Source organism: Eubalaena glacialis, chromosome X, assembly GCF_028564815.1.
Source record: "Eubalaena glacialis isolate mEubGla1 chromosome X, mEubGla1.1.hap2.+ XY, whole genome shotgun sequence".
In the NCBI taxonomy this organism is placed as follows: domain Eukaryota; kingdom Metazoa; phylum Chordata; class Mammalia; order Artiodactyla; family Balaenidae; genus Eubalaena; species Eubalaena glacialis.
The window spans coordinates 15,289,252-15,315,110 of record NC_083736.1 but is presented as its reverse complement, the minus strand read 5'-3'; the positions used below and the strand labels follow the sequence as shown (position 1 = coordinate 15,315,110).

Sequence of the window (25,859 nt, the reverse complement as noted above, 5' to 3'; positions counted from 1 at the left end):
ACCCCCCAAGCTAACAGGAACAGAGAAGCAGGGCAGAACAAGTGCCAGACTGGGGGCCAGGTGACCTGGGTTCTTGCCTGGCCTCTGTCATCTTCTTTATCAGATCTCTGGGTCTCAGTTGAGAGTGATGAGTTTCCTCATCTTGAAAGCAAGGAGGGTCGTTCATTTTAACTAACATTTGGTGAGCACTTAACACATACTAGACTCTGCCCTGAATCCTGGACAAAAATAAAAGTAAGACATGATTCCTTTCCTCAAGGGGTTTAAGGTGAAGAACCAGAGTGGGTGTAGACAAACTTGTAGACAGATAATAACAATAAAATGCGGTACGTTCTTAACCCCAGTATAAACAGAATGCTGTCAAAGCCTAGAGGGAGAACCACCAGGTAGATTTAAGATCACTTCAGCATAGCCATTAAAAGCATATACTTTCAAGCCAGACCATTTGGGTTCAAGAACTGGCTTTGCCTTTATAAGCTGTGTGACCTTGGGCAAGTCACTTAACCTCTCTGTGCCTCATTTTTCTCATCTTTCGAATGGAGGTCATAATCGTACCTACCTCTTCGGATTATTCAAGCAGTTATGACAGTGCCTGGCATGTAATGAGCCCTACCTATATTCATATATTATGATAATGTTCTAGAATTCTCACAAGTCCACGGGGCTGCAAAGGAACTAGTGAATGAAAGGGAATCCTTAATTGAAAAAAAAATCTAACTGCATTTCATAGAGAATGAAGATACATAAGCATATTTCATGCTTATTAGGTGTCAGTTGGTTCACTAACATCCCTGCCCCCATGAATGCCCATAAGTCAGGGCCCAGGCTGCCAAGCAGGCGCGTTTGGCATGGTTAGGGGTGTTCTGCATTAAGACTAGGGAAGGATCATTCTTTGATCTGCAGCGGGCTCCCGGGGAACACACACAGAGAAGCTAACCATCCCTGGCCCACCCGGCTCAGGCGGATCGTGGGAGAGAACATTTTCAGGCAGGAACATTTTCGGGCCTCACTGACTCCAGCGCCTGAGAAGGAAAACAGGAGGGTGAGTGGGTGTTTGTGCCTGGAAGTTGCAATGAATGTAGAGCTTGGCCCTGGCAGGAGTGAGGGCCACGGGGTTGGCTGGATATCAGAGGACTCAGGCCAAGTGTGGGCAGCTGTGGGCTGCTTGGGAAGGTCCTTCTGGGAAGTGGGAGTCAAAAAGAGAAAGAGCAGAGAGATACGCAGGAGACTGGGCTGAGGTCTTGATAAGGAGCTTGAGAGGAAGGAGACCATGTTAGGCCTTGGAGATACAATAGTATCTCCAGAGAAGGACAGGAAAATAAGTCACATTAAGCACACACCTGAGACATTCATGGAGCAGAGATGGTCAGACTCATGGGAATAGGGATGCTCTGGTAAATTTTTTTTTTTTAATTTTTTTTATTGTTTATTTATTTTTGGCTGTGTTGGGTCTTTGTTTCTGTGCGAGGGCTTTCTCTAGTTGCGGCGAGCGGGGGCCACTCTTCATCGCGGTGCGCGGGCCTCTCACTATCGCGGCCTCTCTTGTTGCGGAGCACAGGCTCCAGATGCACAGGCTCAGCAGTTGTGGCGCACGGGCCTAGTCGCTCTGCGGCATGTGGGATCTTCCCAGACCAGGGCTCGAACCCATGTCCCCTGCATTGGCAGGCAGATTCTCAACCACTGCGCCACCAGGGAAGCCCATCTCTGGTAAATATTTAACAACCATCTCCCTTCGGGGAAGAAGGGCAGAGAAGGGACTCCTTTATAGAATTTGCTGATTTCCCTAGTGTAAATACTACCACTGTGGCTGACTTCAAGCTACCAATGTGATGTCACTCGATGTGGAGTTGGGAAGAGTTGCTGGGTGGCACCCTATGATACGTACTTTCCCCCCTACACATGCAGGAGAGATACAGGTAAGCTCAAGTGCCAGGATAAGAGTAAAATGTCGTAAATGGATTAGGAAGTGATGAGTTTTGAGTATTTATTACCTTTGTTTGAATATAATTTATCTAATTGTAAATTTCTATAATTTCATTTTAAATAATGACCATCATTTATAACGGGCTTCCAAAATTCCTGAAAATTTAACAGTTGGCCCTTGGAAGATGGTTCAAGCTAGCTCTAAAGCATATCAATTTTCTCCATGGTAAAGTAGAAGCCTCCTTCTCATCATACTGTCTAGATCGCAGGGTTCTTGTGAGGGTCAGTAAAGTATGTGAAAGCATTTCAAGAACTGTAAGCAGCATATAAATATTATATACAAATAAAAATCATTCTCATGGGAAGAGTATAACCTAGTGGTTGAGAAGGCAGTTTCTGGAAACAGGTTGCCTAAGTTGAATCTTGGCTCTACTCTTTTTTAGCTGTGTGACATTGGGCATATCCTTGCCCTCTCTGAGCTTCAGTTTTCTCATCTGTAGAATTTCTGAGAGGCTTAACTGAGTTAATATTGTAAAGCACCTGGAACCGTGTCTAGCACACAGTAAGCACCATTTAAACATTGACTAAAATTGTTTTCAACTTGAGCAGCAGTAAGCCTGCAATTCTTCCAGAACCAGAAAGCCTTATAATTGGGGAACCCAAGAGCCTGGCCTCCACCCTGCTGCTTGGTTTTAAAGGGACAGCTCTCCTCTATGGTAATGGAATTGCTACTTTGCTAACAGCCAATGCTTTTTAGATAATGAACCCTGAGGCCTATTGCGGAGATAAAGATGCTGCTAGAATCAGATTCCATGGCCACTCACCGCAGTAGTGGGGGGCGCTGGGGGAGGGAGCAGGGAGAGCTATCTTATTACATGCCTGGCTGGCTCAATTACTTCAGTCCTGACCTAGGCAGAGCCCCAGAGTTCCAGAGACCATTAGCTGCCCCGCAGAACCTGGTCTCATTTACTATCTCAGGACAGGAAATGGAAGAAAAGCCTGCTCACCACAGGTCCCAGGGCTGGCCAGGGTAAGAAAGTAGACAGATGGGTGGAGAGAGATGGAGGACAGCTTAAGGCAGGGGACAGGAGCCATGGCTGCTACAGCAGCCACAGACTCCTTCAAGGAGTCTGGGATATGAGGCAGACGGTTCTCAGGCAAAGTCAGGGACAGATTTGGGGGTGGGGATGGGGGAGGAAGGTGGTCGGAAAGGTGGTCAGGGTCTCCTCATCAGGGACGAAGAAGTCAGGTGGCTTGGAATGAGACTAGAAAGGCAGAAGTGAGAAAGGTTTAGTCCACAAGGAGGAAAAACATTAATGCAGGCTGCTAGGGCAAGGTTTTTCCAATTAAGGCTTTGCAACCATTACAGAGTCCTGACTCCCATGGAGTGGGTCAGACAGAACCAGCATTTCCTCTTTCTTAGCAAACTAAAATAGAAGAGTGTGGCATATACTGTCTGGGTGCTCATCAATCCCACTTGCTCTTCCTTGGGTGCTCAGACTATGTTTCCCTGTGGCCCTTACAGTTAGGTTGGAGCCTTGTAACTATGGCCGTGGAGTGTAGACAAAAGTGAGATAAGCCATGAAATCCCCTGGATGACTCTGTGTGTGTGTGTGTGTCTCTGTCTCTGTCTCTCTCCCCCTCTCGCTCCTTTCTACCACAATCCTGTGTTAAAGATGGTGGCATCATAATATGGAAAGAGCCTTGATCCCTGGAGGGGGAAGGAAGCCACTAAGTAGAGCTGCCTAATCTGCATTGGGCTAGGACATGAGCAAGAAATAAACTTTTATTTTGTTAAGCCATTGAGATTTAGGGCTTTAGAGCCTAGCAAGCATTGTCCTGGCTAATAAAAATAACAGAGTGAAATGGAATGGAGTGGAAAGGAAGGAATATAATGGAATAAATTAGAATAGAATGGAATGGAATACAATAGAATAGAAACTATCAGAGTACACTGCAGTTAGTAAAAAGTAAATTGGTTTGTTGAAACATTTGTTTCAGTTCATATATAGACTACTTTTTTTTTTTAAACAATCACTTTTGTTATTTATTTATTTATTTATTTATGGCTGTGTTGGGTCTTCGTTTCTGTGCGAGGGCTTTCTCTAGTTGCGGCAAGTGGGGGCCACTCCTCATCGCGGTGCGCGGGCCTCTCATTATCGCGGCCTCTCTTGTTGCGGAGCACAGGCTCCAGACGCGTAGGCTCAGTAACTGTGGCTCACGGGCCCAGGTGCTCCGCGGCATGTGGGATCTTCCCAGACCAGGGCTCGAACCCGTGTCCCCTGCATTAGCAGGCAGATTCTCAACCACTGCGCCACCAGGGAAGCCCTAGACTACTTCTTAATAAAAGTTTTATTTTTTGCTGGAGGAAAAGGTTAAAAGTTTTGAAAATCACTGCCTTAGAGCTAGAAAGAGATTTGTGGTGTGTGATAGAAGAAAAAGCTTTAGGTAAGATGGGGATTCCATATTTACCACCCTTTTAAGGAAGGTGCTGTAGACTTTCTGGGCACCCCTATCTTATGTCTAGTTTTAGTGAAAGTTTGCGATTTGTGCCTGCCAGTCTACTTTCTCTTCCACTGGGAATAGCATCTCAGTCTTAGTCCATATAGTTTGTTTGGGGCTGGCTCTACCCCCTTGAGATCAAGGTGGAGGACACATGTATGAAGCCTGGAAAATCAAAGTGTTTCATTCCTGAAGCCACAGTGATTGGTTCAGGGATGAACACAAGACCCAAATTGGTCCACTCAGAGCTAAAACTGGGACTTTGGCTGGAGTGATGAAATGACAAATAACATACAAGGGAACTCCCATAAGGTTAACAGCTGATTTCTCAGCAGAAACTCTACAAGCCAGAAGGGAGTGGCATGATATATTTAAAGTGATGAAAGGGAAGAACCTACAACCAAGATTACTATACCCGGCAAGGATCTCATTCAGATTCGATGGAGAAATCAAAAGCTTTACAGACAAGCAAAAGCTAAGAGAATTCAGCACCACCAAACCAGCTCTACAACAAATGCTAAAGGAACTTCTCTAAGTGGGAAACACAAGAGAAGAAAAGGACCTACCAAAAAAACCCAAAACAATTAAGAAAATGGTCATAGGATCATACATATCCATAATTACCTTAAACGTGAATGGCTTAAATGCTCCAACCAAAAGACACAGGCTCGCTGAATGGATACAAAAACAAGACCCATATATATGCTGTCTACAAGAGACCCACTTCAGACCTAGAGACACATACAGACTGAAAGTGAGGGGATGGGAAAAGATATTCCATGCAAATGGAAATCAAAAGAAAGCAGGAGCAGCAGTACTCATATCAGATAAAATAGACTTTAAAATAAAGACTATTACAAGAGGCAAAGAAAGACACTACATAATGATCAAGGGATCAATCCAAGAAGAAGATATAACAATTGTAAATATTTATGCGCCCAACATAGGAGCACCTCAATACATAAGGCACCTGCTAACAGCTATAAAAGAGGAAATCCACAGTAACAGAATCATAGTAGGGGCCTTTAACACCCCACTGTCACCAATGGACAGATCATCCAAAATGAAAATAAATAAGGAAACACAAGCTTTAAATGATACATTAAGCAAGATGGATTTAATTGATATTTATAGGACATTCCATCCAAAAACAACAGAATACACTTTCTTCTCAAGTGCTCATGGAACATTCTCCAGATAGATCATATCTGGGGTCACAAATCAAGCTTTGGTAAATTTAAGAAAATTGAAATCCTATCAAGTATCTTTTTGAACCACAACGCTATGAGACTAGATATCAATTACAGGAAAAAATCTGTAAAAAATACAAACACATGGAGGCTAAACACTGCATTACTAAATAACCAAGAGATCACTGAAGAAATCAAAGAGGAAATCAAAAAATACCTAGAGAAAAAAGACAATGAAAACACAACGATCCAGATCTATGGGATGCAGCAAAAGCAGTTCTAAGAGGGAAGTTTATAGCTGTACAACCTACCTCAAGAAACAACAAACATCTCAAATAAACAATCTAACCTTACACCTAAAAGAACTAGAAAAAGAAGAACAAACAAAACCCAAAGTTAGTAGAAGGAAAGATATCATAAAGATCAGAGCAGAGATAAATGAAATAGAAACAAAGAAAACAATAGTAGAGATCAATAAAACTAAAAGCTGGTTCTTTGAGAAGGTAAACAAAATTGATAAACCATTAGCCAGACTCATCAAGAAAAAGAAGGAGAGGACTCAAATCAATAAAATTAGATATGAAAAGGAGAAGTTACAACAGACACTGCAGAAATACAAAGCATCCTAAGAGACTACTACAAGCAACTCTATGCCAAAAAAATGGACAACCTGGAAGAAATGGACAAATTCTTAGAAAGGTATAACCTTCCAAGACTGAACCAGGAAGAAATAGAAAATATGAACAGACCAATCACAGGTAATGAAATTGAAACTGTGATTAAAAATCTTCCAACACACAAAAGCCCAGGACCAGATGGCTTCACAGGTGAATTCTATCAAACATTTAGAGAAGAGCTAACACCCATCCTTCTCAAACTCTTCCAAAAAATTGCAGAGGAAGGAACACTCCCAAACTCATTCTGTGAGGCCACCATCACCCTGATACCAAAACCAGACAAAGATACTACAAATAAAGAAAACTACAGACCAATATCACTGATGAATATAGATGCAAAAATCCTCGACAAAATACTAGCAAACAGAATCCAACAACACATTAAAAGGATCATACACCATGATCAAGTGGGATTTATCCCAGGGATGCAAGGATTCTTCAATATATGCAAATCAATCGATACACCATATTAACAAATTGAAGAATAAAAGCCATATGATCATCTCAATAGGTGCACAAAAACCTTCTGACAAAATTCAACACCCATTTATGATAAAAACTCTCCAGAAAGTGGGCATAGAGGGAACCTATCTCAACATAATAAAGACCATATATGACAAGCCCACAGCAAACATCATTCTCAATGGTGAAAAACTGAAAGCATTTCCTCTACGATCAGGAACGAGACAAGGATGTCCACTCTCACCACTATTATTCAACATAGTTCTGGAAGTCCTAGCCACGGCAATCAGAGAAGAAAAAGAAATAAAAGGAATACAAATTGGAAAAGAAGAAGTAAAACTGTCACTGTCTGCAGATGACATGATACTACACATAGAGAATCCTAAAGATGCCACCAGAAAACTACTAGAGCTAATCAATGAATTTGGTAAAGTTGCAGGATACAAAATTAATGCACAGAAATCTCTTGCATTCCTATACACTAATGATGAAAAGTCTGAAAGAGAAATTAAGGAAACACTGCCATTTACCATTGCAACAAAAAGAATAAAATACCTAGGAATAAACCTACCTAGGGAGACAAAAGACCTGTATGCAGAAAACTATAAGACACTGATGAAAGAAATTAAAGGTGATACAGACAGATGGAGAGACATACCATGTTCTTGGATTGGAAGAATCAACATTGTGAAAATAGCTATACTACTCAAAGCAATCTACAGATTCAAAGGAATCCCTATCAAATTACCAATGGCATTTTTTACAGAACTAGAACAAAAAATCTTAAAATTTGTATGGAGACACAACAGACCCCGAATAGCCAAAGCAGTCTTGAGGGAAAAAATTGGAGCTGGAGGAATCAGACTCCCTGACTTCAGACTATACTACAAAGCTACAGTAATCAAGACAATATGGTACTGGCACAAAAACAGAAATATAGATCAATGGAACAGGATAGAAAGCCCAGAGATAAACCCACGCGCCTATGGTCAACTAATCTATGACAAAGGAGGCAAGGATATACAATGGAGAAAAAACAGCCTCTTCAGTAAGTGGTGCTGGGAAAACTGGACAGCTACATGTAAAAGAATGAAATTAGAACACTCCCTAACACCATCCACAAAAATAAACTCAAAATGGATTAGAGACCTAAATGTAAGACCGGACACTATAAAAGTCTTAGAGGAAAACATAGGAAGAACACTCTTTGACATAAATCACAGCAAGATCTTTTTTGATCCACCTCCTAGAGTAATGGAAATAAAAACAAAAATAAATAGGATCTAATGAAACTTAAAAGTTTTTGCACAGCAAAGGAAACTACAAACAAGACGAAAAGACAACCCTCAGAATGGGAGAAAATATTTGCAAACGAATCAATGGACAGTCTCCAAAATATATAAACAGCTCATGCAGCTCAATATTAAAAAAACAAACAGCCCAATCCAAAAATGGGCAGAAGACCTAAATAGACATTTCTCCAAAGAAGACATACAGATGGCCAAGAAGCACATGAAAAGCTGCTCAACATCACTAATTATTAGAGAAATGCAAATCAAAACTACAATGAGGTATCACCTCACACTAGTTAGAAGGGGCATCATCAGAAAATCTACAAACAACAAATGCTGGAGAGGGTGTGGAGAAAAGGGAACCCTCTTGCACTCTTGGTGGGAATGTAAATTGATACAGCCACTATGGAGAACAGTATGGAGGTTCCTTAAAAAACTAAAAATAGAATTACCATATGATCCAGCAATCCCACTACTGGGCATATACCCAGAGAAGACCATAATTCAAAAAGATACATGCACCCCAATGTTCATTGCAGCACTATTTGCAATAGCCCGGACATGGAAGCAGCCTAAATGCCCATCGACAGATGAATGGATAAAGAAGATGTGGTACATATATACAATGGAATATTACTCAGCCTTAAAAAGAAATGAAATTGGTTCATTTGTAGAGATGTGGATGGATCTACAGACTGTCATACAGAGTGAAGTAAGTCAGAAAGAAAAAAACAAATATCGTATATTAACGCATATATGTGGAACCTAGAAAAATGGTACAGATGAACCGGTTTGCAGGGCAGAAATTGAGACACAGATGCAGAGAACAAATGTATGGACACCAAGGGGAGAAAGTGGTGGTGAGGGGAGTGGTGGTGTGATGAATTGGGAGATTGGGATTGACATATACACACTAATATGTATAAAATGGATAAGTAATAGGAACGTGCTGTGTAAAAAAATAAATAAAGTTCAAAAACAATAAAATAAAATGTCCTGTTGGAAACCATGGAACAAATCCCAAAATAGGAGACTATATGGGGTTGAGGAAGAATTAATGACCATAGAATGCTCCTTAAGAGCAATAGTGTCATAATACCATTGACCTTATTTTCCACTCTGCAGGTCTTTTGCATACCGTGATTTATTTTATTGTTGAAATAAGAAACCATCTAGGTCACCACAGAGCACCGAGCTGAGCTCCCTGTGCTATACAGCAGGTTCCCACTAGCCATCACAAACAGCATTTTAAAGAGAGTTACTGTCTTCAGGAAGTTGACAGCCTGAGATGGGCAGACCCACCCAAGGGGCTTAACACTTGAGAACCAGAATGTGTCAAAGGGACTAAAAATCTGGCCCTTCAAGTTTTATCAAGTTCTGACTTTATTTTTCAGTTTTAGGTCTGTAACCCAGTTGATCCAGTTGGCATTGGTATTTGTACATGGTATACAAGGGGCGAAGACACATTATGGTTTACATATGGCTATCCCATTTATCCAGCACCATTCTTTGCAAAGACTATCCTTTTCCCACTGCTCTGTTGTGAATCATTTATCATAAATCAAGTGCTCACATACATGTTCTGGATACTTTATTCTGATCCATTGATCTATTTGATTTTCTGGGTGCCAAAACCCACAATGTTTTATATATTAGAGCACTGTAATAAAGCATAATTTTTAAGAGTAAAAAAAACCAAGTTTATCAATGCAACAGTCTAAAAATGACAATGAAAGCCCTTCTTATACCATGATTCAGAAATATGCCAACTACTTAATTGGCAATTAATCAATTTCATATTCTACCAGTCGATTTTAGGCCCCAGACACCCACCCTTGATAACCATGCATGAAAGAAAATATGATTCCACCATAGACTCATAGAATGCTAAATCTGAAGGAGGTCTACAGATCGGCTGGTCCAACTCACACACAATTATTGAGATCCAGAAAATTGGGTGCCTTTTCCAGGGCAACACAGCTAGTTAGTGGCCAAGTGCCAGGGGCCAGGGCCCCTATCTCTGAACATCAGGGAAAGCATGGTACTCAGGGTGGCATCGTGTCGAAGTTCCAAACACAGATCATGGGGTCCGATAGAACTGGTAAGAATCCCAGTTCTGCTGCTTACTGACGGTGTGAGTATGGCCAAGTTACTTAACTTCACTGAGCCTCTGATTTCTCATCTGTGAAATGGGGGATAATTATGAAACTTACCAACCAGGGTTCATTATGGGAGTTCAGTGAGTTGATGCACAGAAAGTACATAACATCTTGCCTGGTCCAGTTTGTAGTAAGCACTTATAAAGTCCAGACCTCTCAAGAATGAAACATTCTGGTCTGTACCTTAAAGAAGTGGACTCTAAGCCGAGTGAAGAGGTTTGGTTAATTATTTTCTAGTTTGAGGATGATCAAAGGTTGTCCAGGCCGGCACTGCCACCAGCCCTCTGGGAGAAGTAAGTGGCTGCTGGCCTCACTTGAGTACCTGTGAGGTTACTGCATACACACCTCTCTTCCCTGAATACCAACAGATAACTCCTTGGCTTGTCCCTTCTGAGACATTTCTCTCCATCTGCGAATGATGGTTCAACTCCTCCAGGCATAATGCACCTCGATCTGATTCCTTCCCCTCTTGATTCTCCTTGTCACCCCTCAGAGTTGAGGGCTCTCTGTGGATGTCTGTAAGGGGCTGTGATGTCATCAGCTTTCTGCCTGCTCATGCCAGGGAGCCGCACAATGCACCCTTGGGGCAATAAAAGTCCACCCGCTCAGCTTTGGCATCTGGCACCTCAGAGCACCCTGGTGACCTCAAATCCTGGGGCAACCTCCAGAGCTCAGCTATAAATCAAGGGAGAGAACTGCTGGGGGCCCAAAACAGAAGCAGTCGAGAGGACAGCACAAGCGAACATTCCCATCCAGGTGTGTGGAACAGATCTTACACCAGGAATGGTACCAATTACTGGAGAGAAAGGGTTAAATCTCCTTTGGGCTTTCTGAGGTCCGGGCGGGCGTTCACAAGCATTTCTTACAGATGTACAGTGTGCCAGGCATTCTCTTAAGCCCACAAGTAGGGTACAAAGATGAACAAAATGGCAACATCCCTGCTTTCTATGCACTCACAGTCTTCTGGGAGAAGCCAGACTCAGAAACAATGACAGCATAGCGTGCTCAGTATTGAATTTGCCGCGCGTGTGCCCAATAGCAAGGTATGCAGGAGACGCGGCTGTTGGTGCTTTTGGAGGTAGAGGGAGGGGCGAGCAAGTCTTCATGGAAGAGGTGACATTCTAAGTGGGTGCTCGACAATGACGGGGGGTTGGCTAAAGGGATAAGTGAAATTCAGGCCTAAGGAACAGCAGGTGCAAAAGAGGACAGCAGTCTGAAAGAACATAGAGTGTTTGGGGGAGTACAAGCTACCTGCTGGGAAGGGGAGGAGGTGGTGCAAAAGGAGGTTACAAGGATGGTTTGGAACCAGACTTGAGAGCCCTTGGCTGCATATATAATCAGAAGTTTGTCCTTTGTTTCATAGGCATAGTGGAGCTACTGACGATTGTTGAGCAGGGGAGTGATACGCAGTTTTGTATTTCAGAAGGATAACGCTGCTCCCAGCGTGGAGGGTGAAGCAGAGAGGCCTGAGCTAAATGCAGGGAGAGCACTCAGCAGGCTCTGGCTTCATCTAGGCTGGACGAGATGGGATCTTCCGTGTGGCCAGGCCCCTCGGGGCAGGGGCTGGCAGAGGTCTATCTAGCAACAGCCTGACCAGACTTAACTTACGCACATTCCTTCCATATTCCCCAGACTCCGACTAGCAGTAAGTGCTCCATATACATTTGTTAAAGGAATGCACAAATGTGGGATGTCCTGTCCCCCCAGGGTTCCCCATGACGTGGATCAGCAACCTCTCGAGACCCCAAATTGTGCTTGGATCTTGACCTCCTGACGTAGAACACAGAAGGCTCAGTCTGCACCAGGGCACACCGGGACTGGTGTTGCTCTGCTCCTGTCACTCTAGGTAGCAAAAGGCTCATTATTTAGGAGGAGCAATGGAAACAGGCTATCAAGGTTACTCATCATCCACAGATTTTGTACAGAAGTCAGCAAAAAGGGAGCAGAAATCAGTCAGATGATTTAGACCATCACGCCAAAATGCTACAGATACAGGGGGTTGCTGGCCTCCACACTTGTCTCTTACAGCGCCAGGGTCCATTCAGAGCTGTTAGATCACCTTTGTGTCTTTTACATCCCGAGGGGTGCCCTCAGACAAAAACTCAAATGCAAGTTGGTTATTTGGAAGGAGGTCCCAGGAAACACTGGTTGGAAAGTGGAGGAGTGAGAAGAGAAGGGAAGGGAGCCACAGCTGCATGTGATAATAAGCAAGTGCCCATCATGGGCTCTTGGAGATCAACCCCAGCAGGGACCTTTTGGGGAGAGTGTTGAACACGTTCCAGAGTTATCCCACCAGTGGGATGAGGAAGCTGGGGTATTCCTCCGCCAACTCCCCATCTGTCATTGTTTGAGGGCTGCTCTCAGGGGGACTAACTCTCCAGCACTTCTGTCTTGCCCTGAGCACCAGCTACGTGTGTTCTCATAGATAGTTACAGATGTTTGCAGCAAGCAGCCTTGGGTGTGTAGAGGGAGGAGGAGGATGTGTGGAGGTGCCAAGAGGGTCTGTTACAGGTGCTTATAACCACAGGGAGGGCATCCAGGCTCACCTTCCGGAGATTCTTCAGTCCTGAGTTGAGAGAGGAAAGGGGGCATGCTAGACACTGAGGTTTAATGGAAATGCATTGCGTTTTCATATGGGGTATTGAGGTGCACGTGTCAGGAGCCTGAATTTTTAAAAAGTTATCTTTGTGTCTCATTCAAAGTACAAATCACATTATCCCTTGGGCTTCAGCATCTTTTCTAGCTTGTAGGGGGGTGGGCAGTAGGGTAATACCATTACATGGCATGGCTGGGGGGTAGGCTTTAGTATCCCCATAATTAACTTCCTCCAAAGCCACTTTTTTGGGGGAGCTACTTGGTCAATACGTTTATTACTGTCTTTATCTGAAAAATCTTCATAGAAAAGTGTGGTTTGGTTTACTAGCTCTCAGCAGCCCATTCCTGAGCTCTGAGGAAGCTTGCCCGCTTCTGAGCTACCTGATCTTTGTTCTGGGCAAGAGACATTCTGGGATGGTTCCTCTTCTTCTTTTTAACTTCTTTCTTAGGCTTCTTATCATAGACTGGATTCTCTCATATAGCAGCATGAGCTTTCTTATACATCTCCTCCATCATGGCTGGAGTTTTGTTCTTTATGTATTAAGAAAATTGTTTCTTATAAGCATCTTCATCTTCTTCAATTAGGTAACGCATATCATCTGCAACTTTTTTTAACATCTTTATTGGAGTATAATTGCTTTACAATGGTGTGTTAGTTTCTGCTTTATAAAAAAGTGAATCAGCTATACATATACATATATCCCCATATCCCTTCCCTCTTGCGTCTCCCTTCCTCCCACCCTCCCTATCCCACCCCTCTAGGTGGTCACAAAGCACCGAGCCGATCTCCCTGTGCTATGCGGCTGCTTCCCACTAGCTACCTATTTTACATTTGGTAGTGTATATATGTCCATGCCACTCTCTCACTTTGTCCCAGCTTACCCTTCCCCCTCCCCACGTCCTCAAGTCCATTCTCTAGTAAGTCTGAGTCTTTCTTCCCGTCCTGCCCCTAGGTTCTTCATGACATTTTTTTTTCTTTCTTAGATTCCATATATATGTGTTAGCATACGGTATTTGTTTTTCTCTTTCTGACTTAACTTCACTCTGTATGACAGACTCTAGGTCCATCCACCTCATTACAAATAACTCAATTTTGTTTCCTTTTATGGCTGAGTAATATTCCATTGTATATATGTGCCACGTCTTCTTTATCCATTCATCTGTCAATGGACACTTAGGTTGCTTCCATGTCCTGGCTATTGTAAATAGTGCTGCAATGAACATTGTGGTACATGACTCTTTTTGAATTATGGTTTTCTCAGGTTATATGCCCAGTAGTGGGATTGCTGGGTTGTATGGTAGTTCTATTTTTAGTTTTTTTAAGGAACCTCCATACTGTTCTCCATAGTGGCTGTATCAATTTACATTCCCACCAACAGTGCAAGAGGGTTCCCATCTGCAACGTTTTGACCCATGATGTGCTTCCAGTGTACTTCTGTGTTGAATGCCTTGTTTTCTGAATCATAACCAGGGAACCATTTGGTACTGTGAGGGATAGACAAGCCTCCATCCACAGCGTCCTTCAGGGCCCCAAAAACTTTATTTCTAGTAGTAAATCTAGCAAGCCCTGCATCCAAATAGCAGGTGAAGGCACCAGGTTGACCATCAGTGCTTTCCACATTGTATTCATCGCTGGGTACCTCCACGTGGCCTTCATAGATCTTGTCCATGCCAAACTGATTGAGAAGCCTTTGGGCCATCAGTGGACCAGTACAGTGTGCTGCAGCATAATTTGTCAGGCCAACCTTCACGCCATACTTTGGGAGTTCATGAGCATTAGCTGCCCAGACTGTCATATCCCCTTCTCTACAGGCATAAGCAATCTGACAAATGATATCTCTGTTGGTTACATGAACCTATCCTGTATTTGGGTGTATTGTACTTATTTTTGTCCTGGATTGCCAAGCATTTCCCAGCATAGCAATCAGTTTTACCCTCTTGTCTTCTTCTAAATTTCACTTGGTATCTCTTGCAGTAGGTCTTATTCTTTACAACCTTAACAAACCCCATCCTGCGGGACAGAGACCCGTGTCCACAGCTCGTCACAGACCTGCAGCCTCCAAAGCCACTTTGAACAAACACGCAGTTACCATGGAGCAGCCAGATGACTGCTAGCCAATGCAGCCAGACATGTCTCCTAGCCCACCTCCGGCCCTATAGAACACAGTGCCGTGCCACAGCCTAAGACATTCCAGAGCTGCCACTCCTCAGAAACTTTGGACCAGTGCTGGGCAAACCAGTGAGACTTAGAATCACCTGGGGCATGTGTTTAAAAGGCAGTTCCTGGGCTGTACTCCTGAGACGCTGATTCAGGAGGTCTGGAGTAGGACCTAGGAATCTACATTTTAGACCAGACTCCCAGGTGATTCAAAATAAGGTCCAGAATGTTCAAAGAACAGAGGATATGAAACCTTGTCTACAAACTGGGCAACAAGAGAAGATATCAGTAGACCCTAGTTAAAAACATGGGGTTGGTGGGGGGGGAATCCTGCAAGTTTAACACTTGCTTACCTTGGATGAATATTCCTACCTCCTACCTGCGTGCTTGCTTCTTGGGGAAAAGGGACTTTGTGTGGTGGCTCCATAGTCCTCCACACTCCTTCAAGATGAACATGATACACCCGCGTCCGCTCTATTAAAAGACACTAAGCAAACGGGGAAGCTCTATGTCAACCCTAGCTTAGAATTCAGGTCATTCCCAGCCTCTGAAGAGGAGACTAGACACCTTCATATGAATAATAAACTCTCTGGAGACCCTTACTTCCACCCAGTAATTTTCAACGCTTGGGACAGGCATGAGCCACTGTCTCATATTTCCAGTCCTTTGCAGAGTCCTACAGACTGCCCCCCCCCCGCAAAATTTTTAATTGCCCTGGCATTAACACGGTTTTGCTGGACCTAAACTCTCAGGACATATGAGTTGAGCTGGAGAAGAACTGCTTCTCAGTATATAAAAAAACAGGATCTCCTTAGTCCTATGCCATATATTAGGCTGTTGGAAAGGAACATGGTAGCTCTTTTAAGTCACCAAGATATGCTTTGGAGCTGTACTTATGCAACAGGAGAAAGACAGCTACTTAATAAATCTCAGAGGGGGGCTTCCATTCAGCTTCTTTAGTCCACCGATTTGATTCTATTCATTCCATGATGTCCATGATATGCTTGTACATTTGCATTCACGATCTAGTGTGACCTCTTTACTTTTGCTTTCACTTTAATCTGCATCCATGAATTACCCACAGATACTCAGATCTCTAAATCATAGGGTGAATTAAGGTCATGGATTAAATTAGGACTATGACATTGAAGGTGAATCTCTTAGAGCAGCTCTTTGTAATAATTGGAGGGGCTCCCAGGCCCATATGAAAAGCCCACAAAAGCAGTAGACCCTCTTCCCAGAAAAATACACCTATAGACAACATTTTGCATATAATTGTGTAGACCCCTCAGGTTAAGAATCCACAACTCATACCCAGAAAAAAAATAATCCCAATGAGACGTAAGAGGCTAGGGTGGGAGGAAGGGGAGGGGCAGAATAATGAAGAAAGGCAAGTCCCAGGTGAGCAACCGCTGTGTTAGTTGAAGTGCCATAACACTAGCTGCTGTAACAAACAACTCTCCAAATTTAAGTGTCTTGACACATAATGGTCCTGGTCAGCGACTGAGTGACTTTCCCATGACAAGTGAGTGACTCAGGGACTCAGGCTTCTTCTACCTTGTACCTCTACCATCCCCCAGAGCCTCAGTCCTGTGCAAACAGCCAGCAGGAGGAGAAAAACCATGGATAAGGTACATTTACTTCTTCAAAATCCCAGCCCAGAAGTGCTGCCTCTCACCTCCAGTCATATTTCATTGATGGGAACTGGTTACAGGGCCACATATGGATGGAAACGGGGCTGGAGAATGTATCTCCTGTCAGGGTAGCCATTTCCTAGCAACAACACCACAGAAAGGGGAGCATGAGCTTTTGGTAGGCAGAAAGCTATATCTCTTCCTAAGCATTGCATGCAAGTGAAATCAGGTTAAAATAAATGGCAAGGATGGCCTTGAGAGGGAAAAGAAGCCACCAAAAGACATTATGAAGCCCCAGGCATGTGTACAATAGGGCAGCTGTGGCTCCACCTTATTGGTAGCAAGTAAGTGAGATTGCAGATAAATTGCCTTCCAGTCTCAGAACTTTCTAGAACCAGATGGTCTAGCCCTTCCTTCTCTCTAGCTCTATCCTTCTTTCATCCTACTTCTAAACAAAAGTGCCAGTTCAGGAGCAATTTCCCATTTATAATGGATGCTTTGTACCCATCCATCTGAACCAGAATTTGGTAGGTTAATTGAAAAAAAAAAGATAGTTAAAACAGGGAATCATTGAAAAAATGGTATATACAAACTAGATATTTTATTTAACTTAAAACATGTAAATATACATTCATTCACTAAACTTTTGTCGTATAGCCAAGTCATTTTCTTTGAATATAAATCTGCTGATAGGAGTTACAGGCTTTCCTTCTCTCATGAACTGTCCCTAAAATGCACTGTCTATGATTTCCAGTTTTGAAAGTGGAGCAAGAATGTAAGACATTTGTGAAACAAGCTCAGCGCATAATCCTCCCAATTTTTTTAATGATTTTCAATCTTTTACAGTTGTTTGGCACACACATAATTCAACAGTAATTTTTGTCTATTTTTAAATTGAAGTATAGTTAATTTATAATGTTGTGTTAGTTTCTGGTGTACAGCAAAGTGATTCAGTTATATATATGTGTGTGTGTGTGTGTGTGTGTGTGTGTGTGTATATATATATTCTTTTTCATATTCTTTTCCATTATGGTTTATTACTGGATATTGAATATAGTTCCCTGTGCTGAACAGTAGGGCCTTGTTTGTATCTGCTAATCGCAAACTCCTAATTTGTCCCTCCCCCACCCCCTTTCCCCTTGGATAACCATAAGTTTGTTTTCTGTCTGTGAGTCTTTTTCTGTTTCATAGATAAGTTCATTTGTATCATATTTTAGATTCCACATATAATAGATATCATACGGTATTTGTCTTTCTCTGTCTGACTTAGTATGATAATCTCTAGGTCCATCCGTGTTGCTGCAAATGGCATTATTTCAATCTTTTTATGGCTGAGTAGTATTCCATTGTGTATATACATACCACATCTTCTTTATCCATTCATCTGTTGATGGGCATTTAGGTTGCTTCCATGTCTTAGCTATTATAAATAGTGCTGCTATGAACATTGGGGTGCATGTATCTTTTCGAATTAGGGTTTTCTCCAGATATATGCCCAGGAATGGGATTGCTGTCAATAGATTATATGGCAACTCCATTTTTAGTTTTTTAAGAAATCTTCATACTGTTTTCCATAGTGTCTGCACCAATTTACATTCCCACCAACAGTGTAGGAGGGTTGCCTTTTCTCCACACACTCTCCAGCCTTTAATATTGTGGACTTTTTAAGATTGCCATTCTGACTGGTGTGAAGTGATACCTCATTGTAGTTTTTATTTGCATTTCTCTAATAATTAGCGATGTTGAGCATCTTTTCATGTGCCTGTTGGTCATTTGTATGTCTTCTTTGGAGAAATGTCTATTTAAGTCATCTGCCTATTTTTTGATTGGGTTGTTTTTTTGTTATTGAGTTGTATGAGCTGTCTATATATTTTGGAAGTTAAGCCCTTGTAGGTCGCATAGTTTGCAAATATTTTCTCCAGTTCCGTAGGTTATCTGTTCGTTTTGTTTATGGTTTCCTTTGCTGTGCAAAAGCTTATACGCTTGATTAGGTCCCATTTGTTTATTCTTGCTTTTATTTCCATAGCCTTGGGAGACTAACCTAAGAAAACATTGCTATGATTTATGTCAGAGAATTCAACAGCATTTTTAGCTACCCATTACTATTACATCTTTCCAAAATTTTCAACTTTGTTCCCGTAGAAACGACTCCTTTTTGCATTCATATTTCATTAATTCACATGTTGTATAAATCACTAAATTTTAATAACAAGTACAACTGGAACAATCATCATAAACAGGTTTGGAAGCAAACACAATCAACTCTTAGTAAGTGTAGGACCCAGCTATTGGGAGCAGAAGTGTATGCTGTATTAGAGTGTGGCTGTGAGCATTCAGTGGGCCATGGACCTCAGTCTTTGTGTTTTGCAGAAGGAATAGGGCGCCTTGGCTTATTTGGTGTGGTCACCAGCCTCCAAGATGACCCACAATGAGCCTTGCCTTTTGGTATTCACACCCTTGTGTAGTCTCCCACAGTGAACTCATGGTTGGTCTGTGTGACCGTTAGAAAATGGCAGAAGTGTCAGTTGTGTGACTACTGAGGGTAGGTCACAAAGGGTGTTGGGACTTCTGCCTTGGTGTCTTAGATCCCTCACTTTGGGAGGAGAGGCCATCATGCCAGCAGCATTGGCATCACCTGGGAGCTTGCTGGAAGTGTAGCATCTCATGCCCCACCTCAGGCATCCTGGCCAATCTGCCTCGCTCTTGTTTGCTTTAATAAGGCAAATTCATCAAAACCCAATGATGTTTTCACACTGCTTGAGGGTATAGATATGGCTCCAGGGGAAAGACATACATTTTTTTCTGATTGTGGTATACCTAGGACACATGGCTTCCCAAGAGGGTGAGAAGGCAGACTGCTGCCTCCTGTTATTTACATCCTGAGACTCTCCGTGGGGTGGCTGTGAGACAAGCCACTGTGAGCTGGAAGGCAGAATTTTTAAAGAGCAAACAGGAGACTGGAGAAGTCATTAATTATGTTATCACAAAAAATATTTGGTGCTTTTTCTTAGCATTACAGCTACCATGCTGCTGGTAATGCCCTTTTATTTGTCCAGGGGGGTTTGCTCCCATTAGATTAGATTAAGTGTCTCATCTAAGGCACAATAACAGATTTGGCCCCATGCTTTAGCTGCTGGCTGTGGTTGACTGATACCCAAGCTTTTGACTCCCTGCTGAGTATCTAAGCGGTACAAGCTGCAGTCAATGCATTTAATCTACATAAAAAGAACACAAATTGCACATTAGCCTTTTTGAGTTCAGTAATCAGGTTCCCACACACACACCTCTCTCCCTCCCCCCACCCCTGCTCTACTGGACAATTTGAGGCACCCTTGTGTCACAAAAATTTTTTTCTGAGTCAGGTAAAAAGAAAAGTCTTTTGCATTTTAATTGCACTTGATCTGCTCATTGAATGACCCCTGTAATTTATATATTGTTCATAGTTAGTGCTTTCTGCAGTCCTGCTGTGCAGCTGATAACATAATTCACAGGCGTGCACCTTGGGCTCTGTGGGTAGTGGCTTGGCTTTTCCGTTCTTCCTGAGTTTGCGAAATTCTCTCGCTCGTCCTTCAGATTCAGGCTGCTGCAGCTGATGTCAGTCAGTGTCTGCTTATGCACGTGTAGCGAAAAGGCCACTCAGTGAGCCCCAGCCTTCTCCTTTGTTTACATTTAAAGATTGCCCTATCCTAGCCAGCCGCCTACACTGTTTGCAGACCAGCTGGCTGTTTGTGACGCAGCTTCCTCCAATCCCTCCCTGGATCCTGCAATGAATTGGCTTAAACTAGAGCTGTGAAAAGAACCGCAAACACAGGTATCATGCTCTCACAGGCTAACTACAGAGGCAGTGACATACGAGACAATCAGTAAATACGAAGGGCATAATAAATAGGGAATGCAGAGATGGCTTTTTTTTTTTTTTGGTACATTAGATGGTTAGCTTTTGGGAAGTAGAGCCATGCTATCTTGTGATTTGGAAAATATTCTAAGCATTTAAGGCAAATCTGTGGGAAATCAAAGTTCAGTTTTTACAAAATGTTTAGGTGTTTAATCATTTTATTTGCTTTGTAGTCACATTGAAGCTGTATTCCACACATTCTCCAGAAGGATAAATGACGGGGTTGAGTTGGATTATTTTGGCCCATCTCAGATTTTGCTTTAGTGGTTTTGCTCTCAGAAAGTTTGAGGGGTAAGAGTTAGATCCTTGCCGCTAAGAGTATGGTCCGCGGTACATCTGCATCGTCCTCACCTGTGAGGTTCTTAGAAGTGCAGAATCTCAGGATCTGCATGCTAACGAGATCCCCAGGGGGCTTGTACCCACAGTTTGAGAAACACTGAATTAGACAATCGGGTCTCAACCCTGGCTGCACATTCAAATCATCCAAAAACCTTTAAGAAAATACTAATGCCTGGACCCCAACCCCAGAGATTCTGATCTGATTGCTCTAGGGTAGAACTAGGCACTGAGAGTCTTTACAACCTACTCACATGATCTAACATGCAGCCAAGGGCCATAATCACAGGATTATGCAAAATCTTAGAGAAGGATTCAAAACAAACAGTTCTAAGCCTAAATCAGTGCCCCACGGACATTTCCAAAATCCCCCCGCCCAGGCTTCCTGGGAACCAGCAGGATTTTCAGTACAACTTAACTCAACAAGTATTTCTTCAGTGCCTCTTATGGGTACATCTTGCTACACCCCAGAGGTCCACTCAGACAAGCCAGAAGGCAAAAATCACCTTGTGAGCGAGACAGAATTTTCTGTAGAGTCCCCTGCGCTGCGATACTGAGAGATCACCCCGTGCGTCTGCTGACGGCTCCATGGGACTCTGAGAAGGTGGGTTCTCACACAGCTCCGAAACATGTTCATTTGTAGAAGTTGTAGGACACACCAGTCTAGGTTCCTCAGAACCAGTTTCAAAGAATCCCAATTTCATGGGAATGCATGATTTACTCTTTTGACATCTTTTCTAGCATATGTTTAGCAAACTTGCTGAGTTTTTTTTTATTAGAAGAGAGGCATGTGGCCCTTTGGAAAGGATTTTGGAATGGAATCAGAAGACCTGGGTTCGAATTCTTATTTCACCATGAAGCAGTTTGTTATAATGTCTGAGATTTACGTTAGAATTCCTCACCAATTATGAGTGACATTGTGTGCCTCAAATTTAGGTCAAGCAATAACCCAGATGTGAATCAAGGATGAACACCCCAGGGCTGGTCTGTGGGCATTCTAAGCAGAGGGGCCCTCGTCCAGAGGCTGCGACTATATCCACTTCCGCTATTGAGATCACCCGGGTTTTGCTAATGAGCATAGCAAATGTCACAAAGAGGTTTTTTTTGTGAAATGAATGACTTGTTAATTAGCATGATGAATGACCTCTCACTGGTGAAATCACATGAATTCAAGATATGTGGACCTGCCCATATATTTTAGCAATACTCTCTACTCTTGCATGAACCAGGTGGAAGAGCCTAGTGACATCTATAGCTCGTACCCTTAGGGATGGCCCCCAAGAATTGAACCCTAAGTGGGCCCCTGCCCAACCATTGGTTAGGAGGATTTCTTATTGCCTGATGCTGGCTGTAATGAGAACATAATCCCTGTCATGCTGTGTTGTGGTTGTTGTGTCTATTTTTGAGTAAACCTTTCATGCAAGGCAATAGAATATGGTTTGAGAATTGCTTTCTTCATAACCTTGTCCTGAGGCTGCAGTGGAGTAGCTAACTCTCATTCACTCAGACCTTTTCTGCGTTTACCATTAGCTACCAAAAATATTCTAATAGTTGAGAATGAACAAATAGGCATGAGTCAGCCGCAACCCAGTTGTGTGACCTTGTGTCTCACATCTAGCTGCTATATGTCTCTGGATCTCAGTCATTTTATTAGAAAAAAAAAAAAACTGGGAGGATCATCCTAAAGATTTTTTTCTGGCTTAAGATTCTAAATTAAAAAAAATTCTAACATGAGGAAAAGTCAAACAGACCAAGATACTCTATGCTGCTGTAGATCTTGCTTTTGAGTCCCCTGCGTCCCCCTGTCGGGCCCCCTCAGTTGCATCCCATACCGTGTGACTCTTTTCAATAATCCCAAGCCCCTGGGAAACTTAGACCATGCTTGCCATTCTCTCTGTATGGTCCCAATTAAGTCTGTGGACTGTAAATATGGAATTCTGACAAGGCTCTGAATGTTGCTAAGTTAATAGAAATTTCTGGCAAAAAGCAGAGTGGAGGAGATGATACTTTACAATCATCTCACTTAGCAGGCTCCTTTTATTCTGAGAAACACTGGCAATGGGGTTGTTTCAGTTTAACATTTTTCTTCAAGGGAACCTAGCAGTGGCACTCATCTCCCAGTGTGTCTTAAATGAAGCATCAAGTCTGATGACCCCGAGGTAAGCCCTAGAAACTCCTGCTTGGTGCTTTGTGGGGTCAGTGAAGCTACTGCAAGAAGCAGACCCCAAATGGTGAGGCTCAGTCACTCGCTTGTTCCAGCAAAGGAAGAAGAGCATCTTTAACTGACCCGTTGGTAGATAGTTGTTCTTATTTCATCCTCCTAAACAGCCTTGGTATCTTTCTATTGTGGCTTCCCAAGGATTCCTGGCATGGAGCCTTTTATAGCTCCTAATGAAGCTATTGTACTATTTTCAGTCAAGATCTGTGGCATGAAACAAAGAGGGGACTTGACAGAGCTGTTTCCAGCGCAGTTATTGAAAATAATCTCAACCTATTGGGGCCAAAAATAACAGAGATCAAGACAAAGATCAAGCTATTGTTGCAATCTTGTGCAATAGCAGCTCCAATGAAAAAACGCTGGGCAGCAAACCAATGGAGACCGTTTATCTCAAAGATTTTTCCTTAGAAAAATTCTTCAGGACCTCTGGCCCCCAGCTCTGAAGTTTTGTTTTGTGCTATCTAAATGTTTGTTGGGTTTCAGCTTTGCTATGTGTTTTCTAAAAGAACTTACCTTTCTTTTAAAAGACAGTATAAAGTGAATGACGCATTAAGGGCTTCAAGTAGGTTGTGATTGCCTATTATTGTATCTGACTGTATTTTAAATAATGGGAATATTAAAATGTGCATATCAGAAGTCTTGGTTAAAATGTCCATGAAAGATAACCAGGAAGGGTTGACGGGTATTTCCTTAAGGTGATTTGTATTTTTAAAATCTAGTATTTGGCTACTAATAAGTTCATTTGTCTGCAGTTATATAAAACTAAAAAGAACACTTAGTCTGTTTCTTTGAAGGAGTCTGAATATAAAACCCCAGTGATCTTAATGTTTTCCTCAAACCAAATGCAGTGCTCCTTGAACTCAGGTCAAGACTTTTTCTTAGATAATACATGCGCGCCAATGTTCATAGCAGCACTGTTCCCAATAGCCAAGACATGGAAGCAACCTAAATGTCCATTGACAGATGAATGGATAAAGAAGATGTGGTACGTATATACACAATGGAATACTACTCAGCCATAAAAAAGAATGAAATAATGCCATTTGCAGCAACGTGGACAGACCTAGAGATTATTATATTAAGTGAAGTAAGTCAGACAAAGACAAATACCATATGATATCACTTATATGTGGAATATAAAATATGACACAAATGAAATTATTTACAAAACAGAAACAGACTCACAGACATAGAAAATAAACTTATGGTTACCCAAGGAGAAAGGGGTGTGGGAGGGATAAATTAGGAGTTTGGGATTAGCAGATACAAACTACTATATATAAAATAGATAACCAACCAGGACCTACTGTATAGCCCAGGGAACTATACTCAATATCTTGAAATAACCTATAGTGGAAAAGAATCTGAAAAAGAATACACACATACACACACATATCACTTTGCTGTACACCTGAAACTAACACAACATTGTAAATTAACTATACTTCAATTTAAAAAAACACCATATATAAAATAAACAACAAGGACCTACTGTAGAGCACAGGGAACTATATTCAATATCCTGTAATAAACCATAATGGAAAAGAATATGAAAAAGAAAAAAATATATATATATATATATAAAACTGAATCACTTTTCTGTGCACCAGAAACTAATACGACATTGTAAATCACCTATACTTCAATTAAAAAATAAATTAAAAAAAGAATTTTTCTTAGATAAACATTAAATGAGTATCCACTATATGCCAATTACTGTGCTAGATTAGAAGTATACCCTCAAAAAATTGTAAGGAGGTACAAATACCCATTTGAGAACCACCAGCTACCACCCTGATTTTGAAATGCATGATCAAGCTTTGAGCAATGGGAAGTGCTAATGACAACCATCCAGTACCCTAAGAGACCAGTAGAAATGTGATGCAGATGCAGTGGCCTAGAGCTTGGAAGGAGGAGGGGTTGGAAGGCTCAGGGGTTCAGCTTCTGAATTCACCCCATTCTCATCTCTTCCCCTTGTTCTTCTGTCTCTGAGGACATGGGTCTCTAGTCAGGAGTAAGTCAGTGGGTCATTGCATTGAATGTCTCAGCCACGGCTGTACTTCAGAATCACCTGTACAACTTAAAAAAAATACAGATTCCCCAACCCCTGCCCAGATTTCAGAATCAGAATTACTAGGGTGGGGCTAGGGATTCCACATTTTTAAAGCATTCCCCTCACAATTCTGTTGCACATCCAGTGTTAAGACTTACTGGACATAGAACCAATGTATCCAGAACATTTTGTGCTAAAGGGCCAGGGAGCCATGAAAGAAATAGAAAGCCAGGTCCCAGCCTACGAATGATTTCTCACAACCAGAGGGGAACTTTAGGGAGAGAACAAGAAAATAATAGAGGAAATGAAAGGAAAACAAGTAACCCAGAAGGAAGGCCATGGGATTGTGTGCTACATTTGCTGTTTCAGATGTTGGAAGTAGTATTTAAGCTTTTATACAAGCAACCTCACTGCTGATATTTGTAAGTCCTGAAACCAGAGTACAAGTAACCCAGAAGGAAGGCCATGGGATTGTGTGCTACATTTGCTGTTTCAGATGTTGGAAGTAGTATTTAAGCTTTTATACAAGCAACCTCACTGCTGATATTTGTAAGTCCTGAAACCAGAGTACAAATGGATGCCCAAATATATATCTAAATACTTAAAAGTTATAAAGCTAATAAACTGTTATTCAAAACATATCCATCCTCCTGCCTTGACAAATACACCTTTGCAAGACCTGGAAGACCAGGTTTGAATTTAAAGTTATTGCACTTCTTGGAGTTCCACACTGGACCATAATGGCACGGGGAGAGGAAGCCTGGG

General features: G+C 42.2%; 1 protein-coding gene and 1 pseudogene across 5 annotated transcripts in view; one reads left to right on the top strand and one right to left on the bottom strand.

The window, feature by feature from the left end:
• The window catches only part of RAI2 (retinoic acid induced 2), a 402,411-nt gene that overhangs the window by 221,226 nt on the left and 155,326 nt on the right, over nucleotides 1-25,859 (top strand). The gene's annotated exons all lie outside the window — the stretch shown is intronic.
• Nucleotides 13,125-14,819, bottom strand: LOC133082264 (large ribosomal subunit protein uL18-like; annotated as a pseudogene).